This window comes from Nicotiana sylvestris, chromosome 9, assembly GCF_000393655.2.
Source record: "Nicotiana sylvestris chromosome 9, ASM39365v2, whole genome shotgun sequence".
Lineage (NCBI taxonomy): Eukaryota > Viridiplantae > Streptophyta > Magnoliopsida > Solanales > Solanaceae > Nicotiana > Nicotiana sylvestris.
The window spans coordinates 90,936,595-90,963,097 of NC_091065.1; positions in this window are offsets into that span (position 1 = coordinate 90,936,595).

Genomic DNA, 26,503 nt, shown 5'->3' on the forward strand with positions numbered 1-26,503 from the left:
TGATTCTGTTTTTGTTAGAAAATTGTCTGACTTAATTTGTAAACACCTAGAACTTTAAGGGGATGTTAAATGACATTAGGAACTTAAGGGGTGGTTTGGAGAATTGTTCAATAAAGAGAATTTTACCTAACTTTATGAAGTTTCTATAATGGTGGGATTGTAATTATACTTTGAATGATATAAATAAAAGGTTGTTTGAGTGGAGATAATTAAAAAAGGAAAAGGAGATTTGTAATGGAAAATGAACTAACTTGTTGCCTATTTTAGAGGTTATAAAACAGATAGAAAAACAAGAGAACATTCTGGGAGATAGAGAGGTAGGCACTGTGAACACGTGATTTTTGCCCTATATATGAATAATTCCCAAAATTCCAAACAAAATAATTTTTCTTTATTTTTACAATTTTTGTGCGTTTTGGTGTCATCTTCCGATAATTGTTGCATTTTTATTTTGTGCGTGTTAATTTTTTACAAAATACAAAAATACGTATTTATTTTGCATTTAGGATTTAATTTTATACTTTAGTATTAATTAGGCATTAACTTGTTTTAGAATAGGATGTGAAGAAAATGACAAAAATAGTTCACTTTAACGTTTTATTATTTTAATTGTGAGACAGTCGCAAATGGTTATCAAGTTAATTTTAGGCATTAATTGGTTGTAGCTTAATTGTTAGTTTACTTTGTAAAAAATTAGAAAATAAATACAAAAATATATACAAGATTGCAAAAAGAAAATTGAAAAATACAATGAAAAGTGGTTTGTTTGGGATTTAAATTTGGGCCATTTCTGCATATATTCCTTTGGCCCAAATGCCTCAAAACACCCCGTTTCAGCCCAACCCAAATCCCTACCCGGTCCGCCCCCCTTTAAAATGAAACGGCGTCGTTTCAGGGCCCTTGGATCAGGACCGTTGGATCTCATCAATCCAACGGTCCGGAACTAACGAGGTTTCAGGTATTTAAGTGTCCAAACCAGACCCCCTACCCCATTTACATCGTCTTCCTCACCCCACCCCTTCTCCCCAAACCCTAATCCGCGCCACCCTAAAATTCCTTGCCGGCGGTGAACGCGAACTACGCCGTTCACCCTGAAATTAACACCATGGGCTCCCCTCACCCTCATCTTTCTATTACACTTGTTGGTTTGCCTCGAATAAGGCCGGAACTCTTCGATTCTTGATTTGATGTTTTCCGGCCAGGTGCCAGTTTGTCCGAATCAGCCCAAAATCACACCCTACAACCCCTAGCCTTTCCTCAACACTAATCTGTGGTTGTTTTCTTTCAAATCACCTTGAAATGACCCAAATCTTAGATCTAAGAATTGATGGCCAAACCCTAAAATCAAATCCTTTTGATTTCGAACCGTAGCACCCTTAACCATGTGTTCTCGTGTAAGAACACATGGTTAGGGATGTTACGCGTCAAAAATCTGAAAGGATTCAGATGTTTATGACTGGCCGGAACCCTTTTTTCCTCTGTGAGTTTTTCTTTTCTTTTTTTCTACTGCTTCTTTTGCTCGCATGATTAAAATATTATTTGCAGTCTTTGTTTCATTATTGCTCTGCCAATTTTATGGTTTAATTGTGATAGTTAGGTTCTGTTAATTACTGTTGATTCTGAGTTTGTTAGTTGGTTGAATGATTATAATTTCATGGTTTAATAATTAGTTTAAGTTCTTTTAATGTTAATCGTGGTGGCTTAAGCTCAGTTTATTTTCGTTTAGCTTATTTGAGTTGGTTAATTGAACATAATTGGGTCAGTCAGTCTGGTTAATTGGTTTCTGATTGTTAGTTGATTAATTTTAGTTGGTTTCTGATTGATAGTTAATTGATTTTAGTTAGTTTCAGACTGGGTTAGGGTATTGGGTTTAGTTATTAAGGATAAGGGTAGGGTCAGTGATTTTGAAAGGCTTCCAGGGGTAATCTGGGTATGGAAAAAGGTAGTTCTGATAGGATTAGTAATATCAAGGTATAGGGAAGGGCAGTATGGGTATTGTATGGGTAGAGGAATGCTTTAGGACCTTCTAGAATGGGTTTCAAGTGTAAATCTTAATAAGTACACTGCAGTTACTTGTTTAGCAAGATAAAAATAGAGGGACCAAAGTGAAAATAGAGAGGGACTAATTAGAAAATCAGAACTTAGTTTATTCTCTTTGGGGTTGCCTATAAAAGGGCATTAGATGCCTTGGGAAAGGGGGTCTGCTCTATCTTCTGCCTTGAGCCTTAAAAGTTTTAATTTAAGCTTTCATTTTTAGTCGGCATTTCAATTCTGAAGGTATTCAAAAATAAAAACACCCAAATATGGAAATCTGAAACAGTTTCAGAGTCTCATTACTAGTTTTGGACTTCAGTTGTGAGGGACAAGGGTGTGTTAGACTGATCTGTGGGAATTGGCTTACATTTCTGAGTTTCAAAACAATCTGCCTGTGTGTCTGTAGTGTAGCATTGCTGGGTTTGTTGTTTGTTGCTGCTGAAAATAACTGATTCCTCTCCTTTTCTCTATTCTCATTGCAATTCCCAGGTACATTTCCTTGACACTCATCTATGTGAAGCCAAGTTTGAAGTGAAGAACAATGAGAATGTTACTGAATTCTGTTGCCCTAGAAACATTGTCTGTTGATTACCCTTTCATAGTTTAATTTGTTAGAATTGTCTGACTGTTACTAATTGATTTAATTGGCGCTGATTCGCGCCAATAACTGAGTTGTATAAGTGAGACTAATGAATTGTCCAGCATGATTTTGATTATTGTAGTTAGTAAGTGGACAGTTGGGTATTCAGGTTCATGTATATAGTTCAGGGTCGGGGTTATTTAAATTGAGCATTTCATGCTTATACAATTATCATTTTCTATCTGCTTAAAGTTTCACAGTATGCTGAAATTAAATTTGCAAAAGTTGCAGTTGATTTGTAGTCTGTACGCATGGTTGATTTTAAGTTTGGGGTGGTAAGTCCCATGCTTAATAGCCTCATATTGGGCTAGTTTTGGGCTTGGCATTCTGGTAGGAAGTCCAAAGAATTTAGTTAAATCAAAAGGGGCCCAAGGATTCAATCCCTGGGCTGTGCAAATGCAAGCCAAGTTTTGGGCCGGGTTTGTGCCTGACACCAATGTGCTCTAAAGGGGCCGTGTCCACAGCCTTGGCCTGGTTGGGTTTTGTAAGCTCAGGGCCCATTCGCTCGGTATTTTCGTCCGGATTTTCAACTTCAAATTCAACAAATTGTAGGCCTAATCAATTAGAATCCTCAAGTAGTTAACAGCACAATTATTTCATTGCGTAGACCTGGAAAGGATGTTTAGTGAATTTCACCGCCTTTTCCAAAATAACAATACGTTAGAATCTTTAAGCACGCTCTTAATAAAATTACCTTCTTAAACTCGGGTGCGCATTGATGCGACCCAAATCCAAATCTCGATGAAGCCGAAATGTGTCGATGACCGCGGGTGCATTGATTGCGACGTGGTTTGAAACGCGTTCGCGCGACATCGTAGTCTTAATAAATAAATAATGATAGAAAAGAGGTTTACAAATCGAGACGGGCCTTACCACGCAAAATAAATAAACGTGGAGCCCTCAATAATTGGTTATTAAAAATGATTAGAATTTGGGATGGCCATTTAGCGAACTCCACGGTCTTCCCCAGAATAATATCACGTGAGAACCTTTAGGCGCGATTTAATTAAATTACTTCCTTAAACTCGGGTGCGCATTTATGCGACCCAAATTCAAATCTCGACGAAGTCGAAATGTGTTGACGACCATGGGTACATTGATTGTGACGTGGTTTGAAACATGTTTTCACGACGTCGCAATTCTTTTTAAAAATAAATAATGATAAAAAGCGGTGTAAAATTAATAAAAGGCACATGAGCTAATGTATTAAAATCAAATAAAATCAAATACAACAGTTAAGCGACCGTGCTAGAACCACGGAACTCGGGAATGTCTAACACCTTCTCCCGGGTTAATAGAATTCCTTACTCGGATTTCTGGTTTGCGGACTGTTAACAGAGTCATATTTTTCCTCGGTTAGGGATGCAACCGGTGACTTGGGACACCATTAATATCCCAAGTGGCGACTCTGAATAATTAATAATTAAATATCGTTCCGACTGTCCTTTAATTGAAAAAACTCTTTTACGCCCTTTTTGCGGGGTGTAGGTGTAAAAAGGAGGTGTGACAGACACTGAGTTCATATACACAGCAGTCTGATACTCTGAAATACTAAAAAAAAGATAGAGTACACACATACACACACTGAGTTCAAAGACAAGGAGATCCAGAAATACTGAAAGAGTTAAAAGAACATTTTGAGAACTCTAAAGAATAAAACTGTTTCATTGAGTTACTGGTGATTTCTGAAGTTTCCTTAGTGCTGAAACAATTTCTGGATAGCTGATAGTTGAAATGAGTTGAAATCAAGTCAAGTTTAGGTCTTCTTGATAATCTGCTTGGATTGAAACTGTTTTCCTAGGCTGTTATTTCATTTTTTTCTGGGTTTGAAACTGGTTGAAAACTGTTGTTGATTGCTGTTCTTTAGGCTGTTGATTCCTCACCCTTCTTCCTCTGTTTTTCTACATCCTGGTACTTCCTTAGTTCACGATTGAGGCCTGACTGTTAAGCATGTAAAAGGTTTGAAGTTTTGTTAAATGAAGACTCCACTTGAAGCTGACTTCCCATTTCTTTTTACTATTTCTATGTTCCATAATTAGATCTCAAGTTATATATGTTTGTTAGGGTCTTTTCCTTTGAAATTGGGTATGTGAAAGTGACTTGATGTGGAATTTTGCATCTGTATTGATGAGTAAACAATGGACTCTAATTATTTATTCTCATGTTTGATGTCGTATGTCATTTTTATTTGAAGTCGAACCTGTTTAAGTGTAATAACTTAGGCTGTTTGGACTGTTAAATGGATCACCTAATTAGAAAATCGTTTGCCAGATTTGTTCTTTCATGGTTTGAAGTAATGTGTTTGGAGATTATGTGTTACTATGCTTTGTGAAAAATCATTGATGGTTTTGAGGTCATGTGTTAATTTACAGTCACTTGATTAAAATAGCTTGGCTAATGACCTTAATGGTCCAGTCATGTACAAAAATTACTTTGGCATAGTTGTGAGCATGTTTAGGTTAATTTTAATGTTAAATTGTCCACTTGAAAATCCCTAAAGTTTGGTTCTACTGTTGTATGCATGGAAAAGGGGAATGTAATTGAATTTGGAGACTCGTGCAAATACTAGTTGAATTATTTCAAATTTGATGGGATGTATAACTGGCCTTGTTGCAATTAGCCAGTCTTGATGTTGGCATCCCTCTTAATGTTTCTATACAAAAATGTGCGCCTGGACTCGAACGTGAGTCTCGTCCTTGTGTTTCCTTTGGTTCGCCAAAAGTGAAGGCCAGCTTTGGGCCTAGGCCTTGTAAATTGCTTTTTCTGGTCTGCAGGGGTTCGATCCCTGGGCAAGACCCATTGCTGCTTTCATTCTACCCGGACTAGGCCTAATACAGGACCAAAACTTTGAAAGCCTTGCCCTGTTCGTTGTTTTTCAATAGTTTAAAAATGAAATGTGAGCGACTGACTTCCGAATTGAGTTGTGAATTCGAGCTAAGGACCTCTTCATTGTTTGAAACAGTATTTGTTTGAGTTTGGACTTGACATTAGGCTCAGGCATGTCTGTTTCCCCTTTAAATGAGACTGGGGTCGTTTCCTCTCTCGTTGGACCCAAAATTCATTTTGATTGCTGTGACCTATTGGGTTAAAAAACAAACTTGGCTCAAGGAAATAAAAATGCAAGAAAAAGCTCAGTTATTGATTTGTACTCAATCAGTTAAAACTCAGATTTGAGAATATTGATTTGATGCTATGCTTCTTGAGCCTTAGCTGATTTGGTGTTTTAATTGATTTTATATAGCTTATTTGTTCAATGAATTAGTTTGAATTGGGCCTAGTCAGTGGGAGGTTTTTAAACACTTGGGTTACCGTCACTCAATATTTCTCTTGGGCTTATTCTAGTCCAAAAGCCCAGCGATTTTTTTAAAAAATAACAGTCATGCGATCATCAGCTTTTAGTGAAGGATCTAGAAATTATATTTTGTTCATTTAGATGAAAGTGAGTCATGTTAGTAACACAAGTAGTTTATGGCTCTCCGGGTTTTAGTTTTGAATACCCTTTTAAAATGGAATTGAGGTGCACCACGCTAAACAAAAAATGACAATTGCATGCCCTCATTTTAATTAATCTCGTATTGATCCTTAGAATTCGAAGTACGCCATTTAGCAAATTTTCATGGCCCTCGCAAACTTGAAAGAGCATAGGTGTTTCAGGCACGTAATATTAAATTAACTTCCTTAAACTCGGGTGCGCATTTATGTGACCCAAATCCAAATCTCAACAATGTTAAATTATGTCGAAGACCGCGGGTGCATTTATGTGACGTGGTTCAAGGCGTGTTTTAGGTGACGTCAAATCTTTCCTAAAAAATAATTAAATAAAAGCGGTTTGAAAAGGATAAAATGTACATAGGCTAGAACATGTATTAAAATCAAGTAAATAGGCCAAATTAACAGTTGAGCGACCGTGCTAGAACTTCGGAATCCGGGAATGCCTAACACCTTCTCCCGGGTTAACAGAATTCCTTACCCGGATTTCTGTGTTCACGGACTGTAACACAGAGTCAATCTTTCCTCATTTCGGGATTTGAACCGGTCACTTGGGACACCATAATTATCCCAAGTGGCGACTCTGAATCTTTTAATAAACAATTCCGTTTCGATTGTCCTTTAATTGGAAAAACTCTCTTATACCTTTCGGGGGTGTAGGTAAAAAGGAGGTGTGACAATGAGCAGCAATTTGGATACTGCCATGCCTGAACCTTAACTCAAACACATAGAAGGGAATAAGAGTATGGGGAATTCACACAGCAATAGATGCAAAGAAAACATCATATTCAATACAGAACATAAACAACAAAGTAGACAAAATTGTTGAAACTGTAAATCAAACACATAGGGATGGAGTCGAAAGTTAAATTAGAACATACCAGTTTCAGGGAAATAAGAAGAGAAGAACAGTAGTAAAGCCAAATTACAAACACATAGCCAGAAGATTTTAGAAGAGAGTAGAGTGTTGAATTGAGAATGTAGGAGTATTGAAATTGAAAGTGTTCAATAAGTGTTGTATAAGTGTTGAACTCAAGGTCTTGAAGAGTATTGAATTGGAAGTGTCTAAAAGTGCAGAAGGGTCGTGCCCTTTATAGTGCAGAAATCAAGTAAGAAAAGGTAAGAGAATAATTCATAAATCAGTTACACAAGTTCCCCTTCAATTAAGGGATTTTGATTTTAAACGGGTAAAGGATAATCAAGGAAAGAGTTTGATCAAGATATTTTCCAAAGTAGCACAAGAAGGGTAAATACACAGAAGTTATTTAAGGAAAGAGTTTGATAACATGACGGTTTGTGAAAATAAGGAAAGGCAATCAATCAACAACTAGTAAAAAATCAGAAATTGAGTTTTGGTATGAATGAATCCAACCAGAAAAGGTGAAGAAAGGTTTAATTAAAGAAAAATCAGTAACAATCAATCGATCCTTATTAAAAGGAATTCTGAATCAATCACAAATTGGCAAAACCTTTTTTGAAGGAAGAATTCATCATATATAAAGTGCACAGACATGTGAATCAAGAAAGAGTTGTCAGAGTCAAAGAAGTTCGAGTTCAGTACAAAGACTCAAAATGAGTATGAGAAACCTAGAGTTCCAAAATAGAACCGTAGTCTCAAACACAAGATCGAAACTCGCCAAAAACCCCAAACCCTAGGGTTTTCAACTCGAGTCAGATATAGAGAAAAGAAGACAAATAACGGAAACAGGCTCAAAGGTCTTCTTTCAGGGATTCATGTGAAATCAAACAGATACAATAGTAGGTTCAAGGCAAATAGAATGAAGAACTGATTTGAAGCATAAAGAACACATTTTAAGAAAGGCTTGGGCCCTAAACAAGTTCAAAAGAGAAAAGAGGTAGTATAAACTTAGGAAATCAGTAGAGGGAACGTGTGTAGAGAGAACTCAAACAAGGTTCAGTAAAAGCAAACAAAAACGCAAGGACTCAGTAGGAGATGCATACAGTAGAAGAACACAAAATACTGGAAAAGGATAGCAAAAGAACATATAGGAAAACACAGCGAGATGAACATGTGAGCATGGTGTAGAAGCACAGTAGAACACAAAGCACGGAAGAATCATGTATAGTAGAAAGAAAGCAGAAGAAAAACACATGTGAGTTAGAAAAGAAACATACAAACATAGTATAGACAAATACACATAAAGAAAAAAAGAAGGAAGAATCAGAAAGACATTTTGAAACTTTTTCAGAAACCCTAAATCGAAGAGAAGTAATTTTTGAAAGAAAATTAGGGAAAACGTTTAAGAAATCAAGTAGAGCACAGACATAACATAGATTTTTAAAAAATAATCATAGAGGACCTCGAGTAGCTAGGGTTTCAGAGAAACCCTAGAATGAGAAAGGCTTGGAAAAGTCCGATCTTGAGTCGGAGAGGTTAGAACTAGGATCGAAATGCTTTGGATGTGCCGGAGCAAGGCCGGAAAGGTCATAAAATCATGGATCTGATATGATCTGAACGGACACCATTAAGGTCAGACCTCAAAACTTCGAACCCCAAACGTTTGAGAGTGGGGGGAGGTGAGTACAGGCCATCCATGGCCTGAGAAGCCATGGATTCCGGTGAGGTTGTGGTCAGATAGGATGAGAGAGGCTAGGGTTCCAGGAACCTTCGAGAGAGTTTGAGAGAGGGAGAGTATTCAAAGGCGGCCAACTGATTGAAATGAGGGGATTAGGTTAAGGTTGGGGAATTAAAAAGGCAAGGGACGATCGTGGCCGTTGATCAAAATGATCAACGGCCTGGATTGAAAAAAGGACCGGGCGGGTTAATTGGTTGGGTCGGGGGTCGGGTTAAAATTGAAATTGGACCGGTCCAATTGGGGGTCAAGATTGGGTCAATTGGAGGGTCAATTTTGGCTATAATTGAAACAAATTGGGGTTATATATTAAATAGCCAGTTTTTACTTTTTATTTTACAAAAAATAGGAAAAATGATTTTGAAAACAAATTAAAAGTACTGGATTAGTTAATAACACATAAATATAAATGTAAAAATATTGGAACCAATTTTATGATTATAAAAATGCTATTAAATCTTAAAGTAGGCTAGAATTGTAATTATATGCAATTTAGCTTTAAAAAATACCAAATAAATTTGTAAAAATATATAAAAATTACCTTAACTTATTTTGGTATAAATATGTGAATAGAATAAATTATTCACCAAAATTGATGATTTTGGGAGTAATTATTGATTTTGTGCTGCTAAAATGGACAATAAATTGGTTTTAAAAATCTTTTAAAAATTGGGAAAACTACTAAAACATTTGGGCATGCTTATATATGCGTACATATGTTATTTTGAAAGTATTTTGTATATATAAAAAATATACAGGGAAAAATTGGGTATCAACAGCTGCCCCTCTTTACCCGGGAAGAATGAAAGAGTTGTCGGGTAAAGATATGATGGCCAATTTTGACCGAACGAAAAAACTTGAAGAATTTGACCATGCTCTGGTTCCTGAGATGCCTACATATCCCTGGTCTTACAGGAATCAGGCCATATGTAGTTCAGTATCCATCGACGGAATATGCTGACGGAGATTTTTTCAAGAACGGACGAGATATTCGGGTTAGGGTGGATGGTTATAGTCTAGTAGGGCTGCGGGAACTGTAGCAGGATTGCTCCTGCTAAGACGGTCGCTGCTAGCCGGTGTAAGCACGTGATTTTTGCCCTATATGATAAATACTCCCAAAAAATGCAAAATAAAATGATTTTCCTTGGTGTGCAATTTTGAGTATTTTGTGACATTTTTGGATTATTATTTGTATTTGTCTGTGTTTGTTTATTTGCTAAATTAATAAAAAATACAAAAATATATCGCATTTGCATGTAGGATTTAATTCTATAATTGTTAGTAATTAAATTAGTTTTATCAAAATTAAAAAATTTACAAAAAATATGCATCTTTTGCATTTTTAGCATTTAATGTCCAAATGAACAATTTTATGCTTAATTATTACTTAATTGTGCGTTAATTGTTATTGGTAGTTAATTTGCGCTTTTATAACTTAATTTAGTTCTTAATAATAATTTAAGTATTCTTATAATTTAGTTTTAGAAAATAAAAGAAGAAAAGATAACAAAAATACAAATAAAAATCGGATTGGGCCACTTCTTCAATTTTCAACCCCAGGCCCAAATAATTGTCCACGACCCAGTCCACTTCACACGGGTCGACCCGGTCTGCCCCATTAACCCATTAACCCAAGACCCACTCTTCATTTTTGTCATAACACAAAACAAAAAAAAAGGAAAAACAAAAAAGGAAAAACCCTAAAACTAAGAAAGAAAACATTCGCCCCCCCCCAGACCCATTTTGCTCTTTCTCCTCTCAAAAAACCTTTAACCCCGTTCATGGCTGCCTCCCATGGATTTGTCTGCGTCTTCGTCGTCACCCCCCACGTCCAAACGCCATAGCCCCCGGGAAACCACCTGTGTCCACCATCCATCACCTTCCCCATCCATTGCGACTTCATCTTCGTCGTTCGACGTCAAGCTCGAGTCCGAGCTCGACGTCCATGGCTGCCCTCACCCTAGTCATCAACACTGCCCTCCTCCACCTCGCTTCTTCTGCTTTCAGCTCCTTCTCCAAACGACCATAGTCCTTGAAATACCCAGCTCCACCATGTCGATGGACAGCTCGTCGACCACTGCCCCGACGCGTCGCTGCTGCCGCCGTTACAGCAGCTTCGTCGTCCTCCTCAACGAACAGCTCCTCGTCGTCCAGTTCGAACCAAACAAGACCCATCATACTGTCGCTGCCCTCGTCGACCCGTCTCCAGCTCCTCCGTTTCGTCGCTGCAACTCAGTCCCGCCATGGACCCAGCAGGAGTTGATGCTGATGCTTCGTTTCAATGAAGGAGAAGGCTACTGGTTGCTCAGCTGCTGCCCCACTTCGTCTTCTTCACTTCTGCCTCGCACACATGGATGGGTTTTGGACGAGTTCGTCGATCATTGTTCGAGTTCGTCGTTAATTGTTCGTTGTTCGTCATTTCAATCCGGTTGGTAGATTTTGAATTTTATTTTGTCCGTATTTTGTTTTGATATTTTCGAATCTAAAATCGGCAAATGTTTGTTTTGTTTATCGTTTGAATTAATTTTTAGTTCATGTTCATGTGTTGTTTGTTAAATTAATTTTTCAGATTCAAAATGAAAGGTTAATTAATTGTTTTTCATGTTTATTTCATGTTCGTATCGTTGTTTAAGTGAATCTTTGTTGTTGTTTAAGTGAATATTTGTTAGTTTAATGCTTGTTAGATTCAAATTGAAATTTAATTAATTATTTTTTCAATTTGTTTCATGTTGTTATGAATTTTCCAGAAAATGTTAATGTTGTTTGAATCGTTAGAATCCGTCATGTTTGTTGCTTAAAAAAACAGATTTAATTCATGTTCATCTTTGTTTGAAGTTCATGTTTAAATCCAGTGATTTAATGTGAGTTTATGTTTGTTTGTGATTTGTTGATTTAATTGAATCATGCATATTGTTGTTGGTATTGTTGTATCTTTGTTCATCCATTGATGATCTAAATTAACCAGGATTGGTTCCCGATATGGTTGATTTATTTCCATTAATTTGGAGTTTGTGTTGTTCATCATGTTCATATGATTTGTTGTTGAAGATTGTTGAGAAATTGGTTATCTTGACTATATTTTGGTTGAGTTATGATTAATTGATTGTTTAGAGTAGAGGGGTAATTTGGTAAATTGCATTGCATTCGGGGGTAGATTTGTAATTGCAATAAGGTCGGAGGGGTAGTTTGGTAATTGAACATTATTTTGATTCTTTATGTTAAGCATGGGAGACAAATATAATGGGGAGGGGTTTTTGATGTACTTGTTTAATGTAATAGGGGACAAGACAAATTATAATGGGGAGGAATCTTGTACTTTTTTAATATAGGCATGGGGGACAAATTGTAATGGGTTGGGAATGTGTTAGGTATTTAATGTAGGCATGGGGGACAAAGTTTAAAATAAAGAAAACATTAATTAGTGGGACAAAACATGCCATTGGGGGAATAATTTTGGGGTTGGGAATTCAAGACAAGGTCTTGCTATATATATATATGGTCATTTGACACATTAAAGGGGAGGACTTGAACATTGAGAGGATTTTTAGAGAGAAGAAAAAAGGTTGAACATTATTGAGAGATTATTGTTGAGAGACTTTTACACTTGAGAGTTGACATACTTTTATACTGGAGAGAGTTTGTGATAGTAAAAGAGAAAGACAATTTGAACTTTCACTCGAACAATTCTGTTTGCTTTTCTTCGAGTGTTATTCAAAAATCCGAAGCTGCTGCATCTCGTATCTTTTCTCTCTTCTGCTTTGACTGCGATTGTACTTTTGCACTGCTGAGTTTTCAATCTGTTACTGGGTCATTCTACTGGTTGTTACTGGTTTCGCGGTGTTGCTGAACCTGCTGTTGCTGTGTTATTACTGCTGCTGACTCCTACTTCTTTTGTTCTTGTATTGCTGTTTCCAGGTACACATTTGTACACTCTTTGTTCGAAGCAAAAAATGAAATATTAATCAGGCTCCTGTTCCTGTTGAATTCTTTTGTTTGGATTTGTGTTTGAATATTAATTTCCCTCTCTTGGTGTAAAAATGTAGTTGATTGATTAAATGAGCAATGATGTCGCATATGTATAACTTCTTCATCTAATAATGTTAGTTTACATTAATCGAAGAATAGTTAATCTGTTTTGATATTATTGTGTATTTATCTCATGTTCTAGCAAATAATAAAATGTGGAATGAAAGCAGTTTTTCCTTGTACAAACGCGATCGCAATTTTCCGTTCACATTAGCCGTAACTTAATAACTAATAAGTTGCGTTTTTCAGCATGTAAATAATTAGGAGATTTTTCTTTTATTTTAGAGACAAACTTAATAGAAAAATGTAGTCGCTATAGGTTTATCCTTTTTAAAATAAAAATGAGACGAGCCTCGCCAAATAAATCACAAACCGCCGGGGCCCTCAATAAAATACATAACCATTGACTAGACTTTGGATTTGGCCGTTTAATGAACCTTCACGGCCTCTTCCTAAAATAACAATACGTTAGACTCTTTAAGACGCGCCTTAATAAATCTTACCTTCCTAAACTCGGGTGCACATTTATGTGACCCAAATCCAATTCTCAACGGAGTCGAAATGTGTTTCTAATCACGGGTACATTGATTGTGACGTGGTTCGAGATGCGTGTCCATGACGTTGCAAATTCATTTTTAAAAAAAATAAGAATGAGATGAGCCTCGCCAAATAAAATACAAATTGCGGGGCCCTCAGTAAATATTTGTTTTAAAAATTATTTGGACTTCGGGATGGACCGTTTAGTAAAATTTCACGGTCTTACCCAAAATAAATACGCTAGTCACTTTAGGCGCGCCTTTAATAATTTAATTTCCTTAAACTCGGGTGCGCATTTCATGCGACCCAAATCTAAATCCTAAAACATCAAATAAAATATGTTTCGTATTGTGGGTGCATTTCATGTGACACAATCCAAAGATATGTTTTAAGCGATGTTCACATTCCTAAAAAATAATAATTATAATAATAAAGCGGTAAAAGATAAAATTTGCACATGGTTCATAATTGTATTAAAAATCAGATAAATAAGCCGAATATAACAGTTGAGCGACCGTGCTAGAACCACGGAACTCGGGAATGCCTAACACCTTCTCCCGGGTTAACAGAATTCCTTATCCGGATTTCTGGTACGCAGACTGTAATATAGAGTCATTCTTTTCCTCGATTCGGGATTAAAATTGGTGACTTGGGACACCCTAAATCTCCCAAGTGGCGACTCTGAAATAAATAAATAAATCCCGTTTCGATTGTCCTTTAATTGGAAAAAACTCCCTTGCACCCCCTCGGGTGCGGAAAAAGGAGGTGCGACAGCTCTGGCGACTCCGCTGGGGATAAAACCCAGAACCACTGGTTCAGGGTTAGAAATTCGAGCTTAGATAAATTGTTATATTTGGCTTTATCTGATTTTTACATGTTTTGATCCTAATGTGCTAAATATTGCTTTTACCGCTTTGATATTATCTGAATTGTATATAAATTGTGCCGAAACCTTTCTCTTCTTACCTCCGGGGATGTGCTCACTGGTTGAGACTCCTTATTTTGTTAGTGTCATACCCTAAATAAAAGAGGCTCGGAAAGTTTCTAAGCCGGCTGGCCTTTTGGTTCCCGAAAAGGAGCTCCTTCCTCAACTCGAGTTGTCCGCTCGGGTGCACTGTCTAGAACACCGACCCAGGTTTTTGAACATAGAATAACGTGACTTCATGCCGGATCCCTAGTAGGAACGCTTATTTGCATCACGTTGCATTTGACTTAAGGGACTCAACATAGGGGTTGGGTCCGTCTAGGACTAGCAACCTGATATGAAAAGACCATCCTGATGCATCCTATTTGTTTTCCGTGCATTTATTTTGTCTCACTGACCGGTGTTTGAATATTATGAATATTGTGAAATTGAAAAAAAAAAAAGAAATAGCGGTTAGGGAATTGATTGTTTATTTTTGAAAAAAAAAACAATACCCAAATACTGTCAAAACTCTGCCGAAATTTTGAGAAAATGAAAAAAATGTCTTATTAGTCTGTTTTATTAAAAGCAAAGGGAAAATAGAAGAAAAAAAAGTCGTTGTTCTGTTTGTTTTTTTTCAAAAAAAAACATAGAAAAATAGTTTGTCATGAAAATTAAAATGAAAAAGAGTCTTATGTTTAAAATAGTTTTTTTTATTTGTTTATGAAAAGGCCAAAAAATAAAAATAAAATGAGTCGTGCGTTGAACGTGGTTTTATTATTTGTTCCAATATATATATATATATATATATATATAAATATATATATATATATATATATAATCCAAAAAGTATTTTTCTTTACTTCCAAAATGTATATATATCTTTATTTGTTGCAAAGAATATTTGTCTTACCAAAAAAATTCAAAGTAAAATTTCAAAAAGATATGTCTTGCAAAAATAGATATATATATATATATATATATATATATATATATATATATATATATATATATATATATATATATATATATATTTATTTTCCATTATTGATTTCTTTAGAAAGTCTTTTTAATTGTTTTTTTAAAATTAAAAATTAAAAAAAAAATATAAAAATAAAAATAAAAAAATATTTTCGTTTTAAAAAAAATCCGAAAATATTTTGATTCTTCTTTAAAAATTGAAAAGAAAATTCAAAATTCAAAAAATATATATATATTTTTAGAAGTATTTCTTTTATTAAAGGTAAAATTCCAAAAAAAAAATATTTTCTTTCTTCTTTAGAATAAGAGAAAACAAATGAAAATTCAGACAAAAAATATCTTCCTTTTACTTTTGCAATTTTCAAAGTTCAAATAAAAAGAAAAGGAATTCTTACAAGTCTTTCTTTCAAAGAAAATCAACCAAAAAAAATACTTCCTTTCTTCTTTTAAAGTAGTTCTTTCGAAAATTTAAAAAAAAAAAAAAAAAGAAGTTAGTTCATCTACTTATCCTTGATTGCCCGAACTACGCGGGTTTGATTCTCACCGGATGTGAGATACGTAGGCAACCCTCATCGGGTCCAACCCCACCGTTTTGATAAAAATCCAAAAACAAACAAATAATAATCATAAAAAAAATATATATGTCAAATTTTAATTTTTGTCATAAAGAAGTCGGGTGACGCTGTTTTATCAAGACATAGCCGAATGTTCCCGAAAGGGACGACGGAAGGCTGACTTTGCATAAACAGCCACATTTGGGTCCTTTTTAAGATTTGGTCCGATTGACCCACACCGCCTTAAAAATCTTCGTCCCCGAGACGTTGACAGGCCGTGTTTGCAGTATTGGGTTTCCTATTTTCGAAAACAATAAAAGAGTCATAACTAAGTCAGGAGTATTATGAATATTATGAATATTGTGAAATTGAAAAAAAAAAAGAAATAGCGGTTAGGGAATTGATTGTTTATTTTTGAAAAAAAAAACAATACCCAAATACTGTCAAAACTCTGCCGAAATTTTGAGAAAATGAAAAAAATGTCTTATTAGTCTGTTTTATTAAAAGCAAAGGGAAAATAGAAGAAAAAAAAAGTCGTTGTTCTGTTTGTTTGTTTTCAAAAAAAAACATAGAAAAATAGTTTGTCATGAAAATTAAAATGAAAAAGAGTCTTATGTTTAAAATAGTTTTTTTTATTTGTTTATGAAAAGGCCAAAAAATAAAAATAAAATGAGTCGTGCGTTGAACGTGGTTTTATTATTTGTTCCAAAATATATATATATATATATATATATATATATATATATATATATATATAATCCAAAAAGTATTTTTCTTTACTTCCAAAATGTATATATATCTTTATTTGTTGCAAAGAATATTTGTCTTACCAAAAAAATTCAAAGTAAAATTTCAAAAAGATATGTCTTGCAAAAATAGATATATATATATATATATATCTTTATTTTCCATTATTGATTTCTTTAGAAAGTCTTTTTAATTGTTTTTTTAAAATTAAAAATTAAAAAAAATATAAAAATAAAAATAAAAAAATATTTTCGTTTTAAAAAAAATCCGAAAATATTTTGATTCTTCTTTAAAAATTGAAAAGAAAATTCAAAATTCAAAAAATATATATATATTTTTAGAAGTATTTCTTTTATTAAAGGTAAAATTCCAAAAAAAAAATATTTTCTTTCTTCTTTAGAATAAGAGAAAACAAATGAAAATTCAGACAAAAAATATCTTCCTTTTACTTTTGCAATTTTCAAAGTTCAAATAAAAAGAAAAAGAATTCTTACAAGTCTTTCTTTCAAAGAAAATCAACCAAAAAAAATACTTCCTTTCTTCTTTTAAAGTAGTTCTTTCGAAAATTAAAAAAAAAAAAAAGAAGTTAGTTCATCTACTTATCCTTGATTGCCCGAACTACGCGGGTTTGATTCTCACCGGATGTGAGATACGTAGGCAACCCTCATCGGGTCCAACCCCACCGTTTTGATAAAAATCCAAAAACAAACAAATAATAATCATAAAAAAAATATATATGTCAAATTTTAATTTTTGTCATAAAGAAGTCGGGTGACGCTGTTTTATCAAGACATAGCCGAATGTTCCCGAAAGGGACGACGGAAGGCTGACTTTGCATAAACAGCCACCTTTGGGTCCTTTTTAAGATTTGGTCCGATTGACCCACACCGCCTTAAAAATCTTCGTCCCCGAGACGTTGACAGGCCGTGTTTGCAGTATTGGGTTTCCTATTTTCGAAAACAATAAAAGAGTCATAACTAAGTCAGGAGATGCTGTTTTTCATAAATAGCCGAATGTTCCCGAAAGGGACGCCGAAAGGCTGACTTTGCATAAACAGCCACCTTTTGGGTCATGTGTAGGAGTTTGGTCCAGTTGACCCACACTACCTTAAAAAGCTTCGTCCCTGAGATGCTGAAGGGCCGTGTTTTGCAACACCAAGTTTTTATTATAATTTGAAAAAAAAAAGAGTTGACGGTCAGGTGAATACCGTTCAAATTTTGTCATAATAAGCCGAGCCAGCTTCGGCCGCGTCTTAAACCGTTCTTGCCGAAATAGCCTTAGAGTATCTTTCAGTTGTCGAAAGGTTATTTTCGTAAAAGAATGGACAAGTTTGTAAAGTGTCAAAATAATCCTCCCCGGCCTCAAAATTCATGTGAAATTTGGAAGGGGCCACGTTTGCAAAAATAACCGTTCGGTTGCATTTGTCAAACAGAGAAAGGGGGTCAGCCTTTTGTTTTTGAGTTTGTAAATCTTTTGATTAGAATATGTGGGTTGTTTGATTTTCAAGTTTGCAGGTCATCTTCAAACCTTTGAAACCTAGTTTGTTTTAAAATTGAAAAATGTGTATTATTGTTTAGCTTTTATTGGTCCGAACTACGCAAGGTCTGATTCATGCGGGGTCATGATACGTAGGCAATCTCCATAAGATTCGACCGTTTTTAATAAAGAAAAAAAAGAAAAAAAGAGAAAAAGAAAATACAAAATAAAATAAAATACAGGGTTTCCCAAAGTGCTTTAAAAGGGGACAAATGAGCAAGCCGGGATGACGCATGTTGTTTGAAGCAAAGCATGTAGAAACGGTTAACTGCCTAGGAGCATTACATCCTCTATGTGTTGTGATCAAATCTGTTAAACTCTAACGCTAACAAAGCTTGTTGTTGTCTGAAACCAGACAAGTTAGTTGTTAAAGAACTCTGGCAACACACTCCTATCAAACCAGATCCAAAGGACCGGTAGCAACAAGCATGACTACTTCAGAGAATAGTAATGAGGAAGAAAGGCCGATGAGCCAGTTGTTAAAAGAAGCGATGGAAAAGATTGAAAGGATGGGACTAGAGATGAATGCAATGCAGCTAGCCCTAGCCAAAACACAAAAGAGCCCTGAGACACTGGGGCACATGCCGGAATACCCTCACTCCGGCCCTTCAACAAGCCATCCGAATCCCCGTTATCATCAAGAAAGAAGCCCTCATGATTCCCAAGCTCCACCGCCCCATCAACCTCTCCCAATACCAAATGTTCCGACTTATATGGGACCCACATCAGCCACCCTGCAAAGATCAAACAGCGAGCCATTGCTTCAGGCTCCCGATACGCAATACTATCCCCCTGAGCCTACATTCCATGCCCCCGAACCACATGCCTACAATCCACATTTGGAGGCACCGGCAGAAATTGAAAAGCCGGTTAAAGCCCCAGAACAAGATGAGGTATTGAGGAAATTCAAAAGCCTGGAGCAGTCCTTCAGGAACCTGCATGGATTGGGCAACCAGGTCAGCGTGGCCTACAAAGATCTATGCCCTTTCCCGGATGTCCAACTCCCGGCTGGGTTCAAGATGCCTAAGTTTGATTTATATGAAGGGCACGGTGATCCCATGGCACATTTGCGGGGATTCTGTAGTAAAATGAGAGGGGCAGGCGGTAAAGATGAACTGCTGATAGCCTATTTTGGCCAAAGTCTGAGCGGATCGGCACTCGAATGGTATACCAAACAGGATTCCAGCAGATGGTACACTTGGGATGATCTGGCGCAGGCTTTTGCAGGTCATTTCCAATACAATCTCGAGATAGTCCCTGACCGTCTCACGTTGTTGAGGACCGGGAAGAAGCCCGGGGAAAGTTTTCGCGAGTTCGGGTTCCGCTGGAGAGAGCAAGCAGCCAGAGTCGATCCTCCCATGAGAGAGGGAGAGATGGTGGACTACTTCTTACAAACCTTGGAGCCAACTTACTTTGGTCATCTAGTGACGACAGTTGGTAAATCTTTCAATGAAGTAGTTAAAATGGGCGGTATGATCGAAGAGGGACTCAGGTCCAACAAAATCCTGAGCTATTCGGCAATCAAAGCAACCACTCAAGCCATCCAGAGCGGCACTGAGGGTGTACTGGGGAAGGAGAAGAAAGAAGATGTCACGACTGTTGAGTCGGGAGCATGGTTCGGATCTAGAGGCCCGTCACCCTACTATAGCCAACCACGACCCTACCACCAAAATTACCCCCGCACTCCATATAGCCCTCCACAACATTATTACCCACTAGCAGATCCCCATTTTTTCGTTCATTATGCACAAACCTATACCCACCCTCCAGCACACGCACAATGGCGTGCGCCGGCTCCCTAAAATACATACCCACCTCCACCAAACATATATCCACTTCCGAGGGCCTATAGAAATCCTCCAGGGTCAGGTTTCCGGGGGAATCAAGCTTTTAAGAATGAGAGGAAGCAGAAATATACTCCGCTGGGAGAATCCTATACTACCGTGTTCCACAAATTGAGGCAGTTAGGCCTATTGAATCCTATTGAGCCCAAATTACCAAATCCCCTTCCTGAAAATCTTGACCCTTTAGCAAGTTGTGAATATTGTTCGGGGGCTCCCGGACACGATACCGAGAGATGTTGGAAGTTGAAGAATGCCGTGCAAGAGCTCATCAACACAAATAGGATCGAAGTTCAGGTTCCAGAGCCGCCAAACATTAATGACGATCCGTGCCAGTGAAAATAGTTCCAAAAAAAAAAAAAAAAAATCAACAATTGGACGGCTACTCCTCTTCCTATCCGAAGGGAGTTTTGGTAGTGGGCTCTGATTTTTCTTTCTTGTTTTGGATTATTGCAGAGTTGTAATCCAGTTTTGTTTTAGTGTGAAACTCTGTTATCCCGTATTTTTACAAAGCGAAAGCTTCTCTTCTTATTTTGTTTTGAGTCTATTTTTCTTCCTTTTCTCTTTCTAAACAATGCTCTTTATACTGATTCCAATGACATGGCATGCATAACGGATCTTCAACTTAGTCTAAAAATCAATCTGATTTCGAACTGATTATACAAAAGGTCAATCACGATGACGAATTGGGATACGATGATAATAAAGCCTTCAAAGAGACAAACAGAGAGTTTAAGCTAGTTAGAAGAGAAATCCAAGCCCAATTTAAATGACGCATAAGACATCAATTTAGGGGATGCAGACGATATCAGGAAATTTAAAGAGGGACAACGAGTGTTAAAACAGATCCTCCCACATCAGGCCAAAACAAAATGGCAAATTTGTCCCGAATTGGCAGTGGCCGTCTATTGTGACCAAGATGTTATCCAGTTGCACTTCATGTCAGACAGATGTCGAGGGAAGATGCATCGACATGGCTATTAATTGTTGTTTGTTTGTTTATACTTGGCATTTATCGGAGAATGAAATGACGGAGACAATTTTTTCTTCTATCCAAACATTTTAACCTTTGCTTCCCCTTTTTGAGCCTTATTTATTCTTTCATACCCCTCTTTTGGAATCAGTAATGAAAATAAGAAAAAAAAAAGAGAAGAAAACATAATGATAATAAAAACAAAAGAAAAGTCACAAAAAAAAGAAAAAAAAAAGAAAAAGAAAAAGAAAAAGGGAGTTGTGAACTACGTTTGACCTGATTCCTCAAAGAAGGATACGTAGGCACCTCACGGCTCGGTCATAGTGTAACCAAAAAATAAGAATCCCCAAGCAAGAAACTGGGGCAGAAGTTATGTTTGTAATGTTGGGAAAGAAGTTCGATTCCAAGAGTTGTAATGGTTTTTACCCATCAGAATTATTTTGAACCCTTTTTGATGCCCTCCTTTTCTTTTAGCCATAAACAAAAAAAAACCCATGTTGATGTCCAAAAAGACCTCCCGATCAGAATCCGAGGAAAGCCAAGTTAAGCAAATAAAAGCAGAGAAAGTCGGCAACGAATTGATAACCTAAAGAATCCCCAGCAAAGAGTCATATCGGCACCATAAGGCGACGAGAATTGAGAGAAATGAGAGAGTCTCATCAGTGAAAACCCCTCGAAGGGCACTATGAGGCGACAAGGATATAAAGGGGGCTAGCAAGATAAGATTGGCAAAAAATGGGCCGCATCCGGCGAAAGTTGGGCTTCTGCACATCCCCAGCAAAGAGTCATGTCGGTAACACTCCAATCTCCAGCTTAGAAAATAAAATGAGAAGAGTCTTATCGGTGAAAACCTTCACAGGCACCATAAGGCGACGAGAATTGAGAGAAATGAGAGAGCCTCATCAGTGAAAACCCCTCGAAGGGCACTATGAGGCGACAAGGATATAAAGGGGGCTAGCAAGATAAGATCCGCATCCGGCGAAAGTTGGGCTTCTGCACATCCCCAGCAAAGTAAGGCCGTCAGAAAAATTGATCGATATGAATAGACTGAGTTGGTTAATCCAGAAATGCATGACATGATCATTGGGATTGATTGTACCATTCGGATAAGTTCTTTATTTTTTCTTTCTCCAACATTTGTTCAGAAAGACTTTTTCTTTCATCTTTTTAAAGTCATCACTTTTTATTTTGGGTTTATAGTGTTTTTCTCCAGTAGTTTGTTTTTTAGAAGGATTTTTTTTTCCAGAGCTTACTACTAATTGCCAAAATGCTGCGAAGCAAAAGGCGAACAGGACATGCCAAAGATAATACAATGAAACGGAAAAGACATTTGTTGCAAGACCGAATGATGAGTTGGCCTAAATGTCAAGGGGGTATAGTGAAAAAGGGGTCGAGATGCAAGAGCATCCTTGGCCGATCATCGACCAAATTCCAAAAAAGGTCGGACAATGTGGAGCAAGGAAAGAAGAGGAAAAACCACCCCCAACGGGAATATGTTCACCAGCAGGGACATGATCCCCAACAGTAATATCATCCCCAATAAATAGTATCATCCCCAGCAAGTTCTGATAGTGTAATGGAACGCCGAAAAAAAAGAAAAAAAAAGAAAAAAAAAAAAAAAAGAAAAAAAGGGAAAGCAACCATGTTTTTTTCTTTTAAAACTAACAAAATCTTTCTTTGATTTGAAGCAGGGAAAAGAAATGTTACAGATGGCGGAAGAACATGCCATAAAGAAGATCATCAAACCGGGGCAGAAAATTTTCTCATCGCGAAAATTTTCTCAAAAAACAGGCGCCCACCTGAATAACGAGAGGAATACTTTTCTGTCTGTTCATTTCAGGCACCCAACTGTATAACAAGGGAATACATCTCATGTCTTTACCATCAGGCGCCCACCTGTATAACAAGGGAATACATTCCATGCCTTTACCAATAGGAGATACGCTTCCTAGGTCTAGTTTTGCCAATAGGAGACGCACTTCCTAAGTTTTACCCATAGGAGACGCATTTCCTCCTAAGTTTAATATTACCTATAGGAGACGCATTTCCTCCTAAGTTTATGTTTTAACCATAGGAGAGGCATTTCCTCCTAAGTTTAGTTTTACCCATAGGAGACGCATTTCCTCCTAAGTTTAGTTTTACCCATAGGAGACGCATTTCCTCCTAAGTTTAGTTTTACCAGTCCTAAGTTGTGTTGAAATTAGGAGCCTGCCTGAAGAGAGGAATGACGTTTATTTTAAAAGTTGAAGTTGGGAGCCCGCCCAGATAACAGAGGCATACATTTCAGTCTTTACATTTCCAGTATTGAAGTTGGGAGTCCGCCCATATAACAGAGGAATACATTCAGTCTTTTCATTTCAGGTGTTGAAATTAGGAGCCCGCCCATAATAACAGAGGAATACATTCAGTCTTTATATTTCCAAAGTTGAAGTTGGGAGCCCGCCCATAATAACAGAGGAATACATTCAGTCTTTATTTTCGAGCATTGAAGTTGGGAGCCCGCCCATAATAACAGAAGAATGCATTCAGTCTTTACTTTCAAGCATTGAAGTTGGGAGCCCGCCCAGATAACAGAGGCATAAATTCAGTCTTTATTTTCAAGTGTTGAAGTTGGGAGCCCGCCCATAATAACAGAGGCATATATTTCAGTCTTTACATTTCCAGAGTTGAAGTTGGGAGCCCGCCCAGATAACAGAGGCATACATTCAGTTTTTACTTTCAAATGTTGAAGTTGGGAGCCCGCCCAGATAACAGAGGCATACATTTTAGTCTTTACTTTCAAGTGTTGAAGTTGGGAGCCCGCCCAGATAACAGAGGCATACATTCCAGTCTTTATTTTCAAGAATTGAAGTTGGGAGCCCGCCCATAATAACAGAGGCATACATTCAGTCTTTATATTTCAAGCGTTGAAGTTGGGAGCCCGCCCAGATAACAGAGGCATACATTCAGCATTAATTTTTAAGTATTAAAGTTGGGTGCCCGCCCATACAACAGAGGCATAGGTTTCAAGATCAAGTCAGAGGACAATAAAACAGAGGGTTACAGCAGGAATCCCCAACAGGAAACAATAAAGTCCCAGCACATACTCAAGAGCATGGGTCAAAAGGAAGAAAAGCATCGGAAGAAAAGCACCGGAGGAAACACAAGCCGACGAGAAAGCCAGGCAACAAGAACAAATTTTAGTCTAGCCTAGCTTCTTGTTTTTATTTTAAGTACGGTGTAATAAGGAGATCGGTAAGCAGTGATAACAACATGCAACAACAGTAACATTGCAATCCCATGGTAGTCCCAGCTACCAAAATTTCCCGAACTACATTAACCTGATTCCCCTTTAGCCAGGGATATGTAGGAAACCTTTGAAGCAAAGGTTCGGTTAAATCTTTTTCAAAAAAATGCTTCACCCGGAGTACTCGGATGGGCAAAAATCGCTCGCTTTATCTTTGCACGAAAACTCTTCGTGTCTCCGGGCAAAGAGGGGTAGCTGTAAGCACGTGATTTTTGCCCTATATGAGAAATACTCCCAAAAAATGCAAAATAAAATGATTTTCCTTGGTGTGCAATTTTGAGTATTTTGTGACATTTTTGGATTATTATTTGTATTTGTCTGTGTTTGTTTATTTGCTAAATTAATAAAAAATACAAAAATATATCGCATTTGCATGTAGGATTTAATTCTATAATTGTTAGTAATTAAATTAGTTTTATCAAAATTAAAAAATTTACAAAAAATATGCATCTTTTGCATTTTTAGCATTTAATGTCCAAATGAACAATTTTATGCTTAATTATTACTTAATTGTGCGTTAATTGTTATTGGTAGTTAATTTGCGCTTTTATAACTTAATTTAGTTCTTAATAATAATTTAAGTATTCTTATAATTTAGTTTTAGAAAATAAAAGAAGAAAAGATAACAAAAATACAAATAAAAATCGGATTGGGCCACTTCTTCAATTTTCAACCCCAGGCCCAAATAATTGTCCACGACCCAGTCCACTTCACACGGGTCGACCCGGTCTGCCCCATTAACCCATTAACCCAAGACCCACTCTTCATTTTTGTCATAACACAAAACAAAAAAAAAGGGAAAAACAAAAAAGGAAAAACCCTAAAACTAAGAAAGAAAACATTCGCCCCCCCCCAGACCCATTTTGCTCTTTCTCCTCTCAAAAAACCTTTAACCCCGTTCATGGCTGCCTCCCATGGATTTGTCTGCGTCTTCGTCGTCACCCCCCACGTCCAAACGCCATAGCCCCCGGGAAACCACCTGTGTCCACCATCCATCACCTTCCCCATCCATCGCGACTTCATCTTCGTCGTTCGACGTCAAGCTCGAGTCCGAGCTCGACGTCCATGGCTGCCCTCACCCTCGTCGTCAACACTGCCCTCCTCCACCTCGCTTCTTCTGCTTTCAGCTCCATCTCCAAACGACCATAGTCCTTGAAATACCCAGCTCCACCATGTCGACGGACAGCTCGTCGACCACTGCCCCGACGCGTCGCTGCTGCTGCCGTTACAACAGCTTCGTCGTCCTCCTCAACGAACAGCTCCTCGTCGTCCAGTTCGAACCAAACAAGACCCATCATGCTGTCGCTGCCCTCGTCGACCATTCTCCAGCTCCTCCGTTTCGCCGCTGCAACTCAGTCCCGCCATGGACCCAGCAGGAGTTGATGCTGATGCTTCGTTTCAATGAAGGAGAAGGCTACTGGTTGCTCAGCTGCTGCCCCACTTCGTCTTCTTCACTTCTGCCTCGCACACATGGATGGGTTTTGGACGAGTTCGTCGATCATTGTTCGAGTTCGTCGTTAATTGTTCGTTGTTCGTCATTTCAATCCGGTTGGTAGATTTTGAATTTTATTTTGTCCGTATTTTGTTTTGATATTTTCGAATCTAAAATCGGCAAATGTTTGTTTTGTTTATCGTTTGAATTAATTTTTAGTTCATGTTCATGTGTTGTTTGTTAAATTAATTTTTCAGATTCAAAATGAAAGGTTAATTAATTGTTTTTCATGTTTATTTCATGTTCGTATCGTTGTTTAAGTGAATCTTTGTTGTTGTTTAAGTGAATATTTGTTAGTTTAATGCTTGTTAGATTCAAATTGAAATTTAATTAATTATTTCTTCAATTTGTTTCATGTTGTTATGAATTTTCCAGAAAATGTTAATGTTGTTTGAATCGTTAGAATCCGTCATGTTTGTTGCTTAAAAAACAGATTTAATTCATGTTCATCTTTGTTTGAAGTTCATGTTTAAATCCAGTGATTTAATGTGAGTTTATGTTTGTTTGTGATTTGTTGATTTAATTGAATCATGCATATTGTTGTTGGTATTGTTGTATCTTTGTTCATCCATTGATGATCTAAATTAACCAGGATTGGTTCCCGATATGGTTGATTTATTTCCATTAATTTGGAGTTTGTGTTGTTCATCATGTTCATATGATTTGTTGTTGAAGATTGTTGAGAAATTGGTTATCTTGACTATATTTTGGTTGAGTTATGATTAATTGATTGTTTAGAGTAGAGGGGTAATTTGGTAAATTGCATTGCATTCGGGGGGTAGATTTGTAATTGCAATAAGGTCGGAGGGGTAGTTTGGTAATTGAACATTATTTTGATTCTTTATGTTAAGCATGGGAGACAAATATAA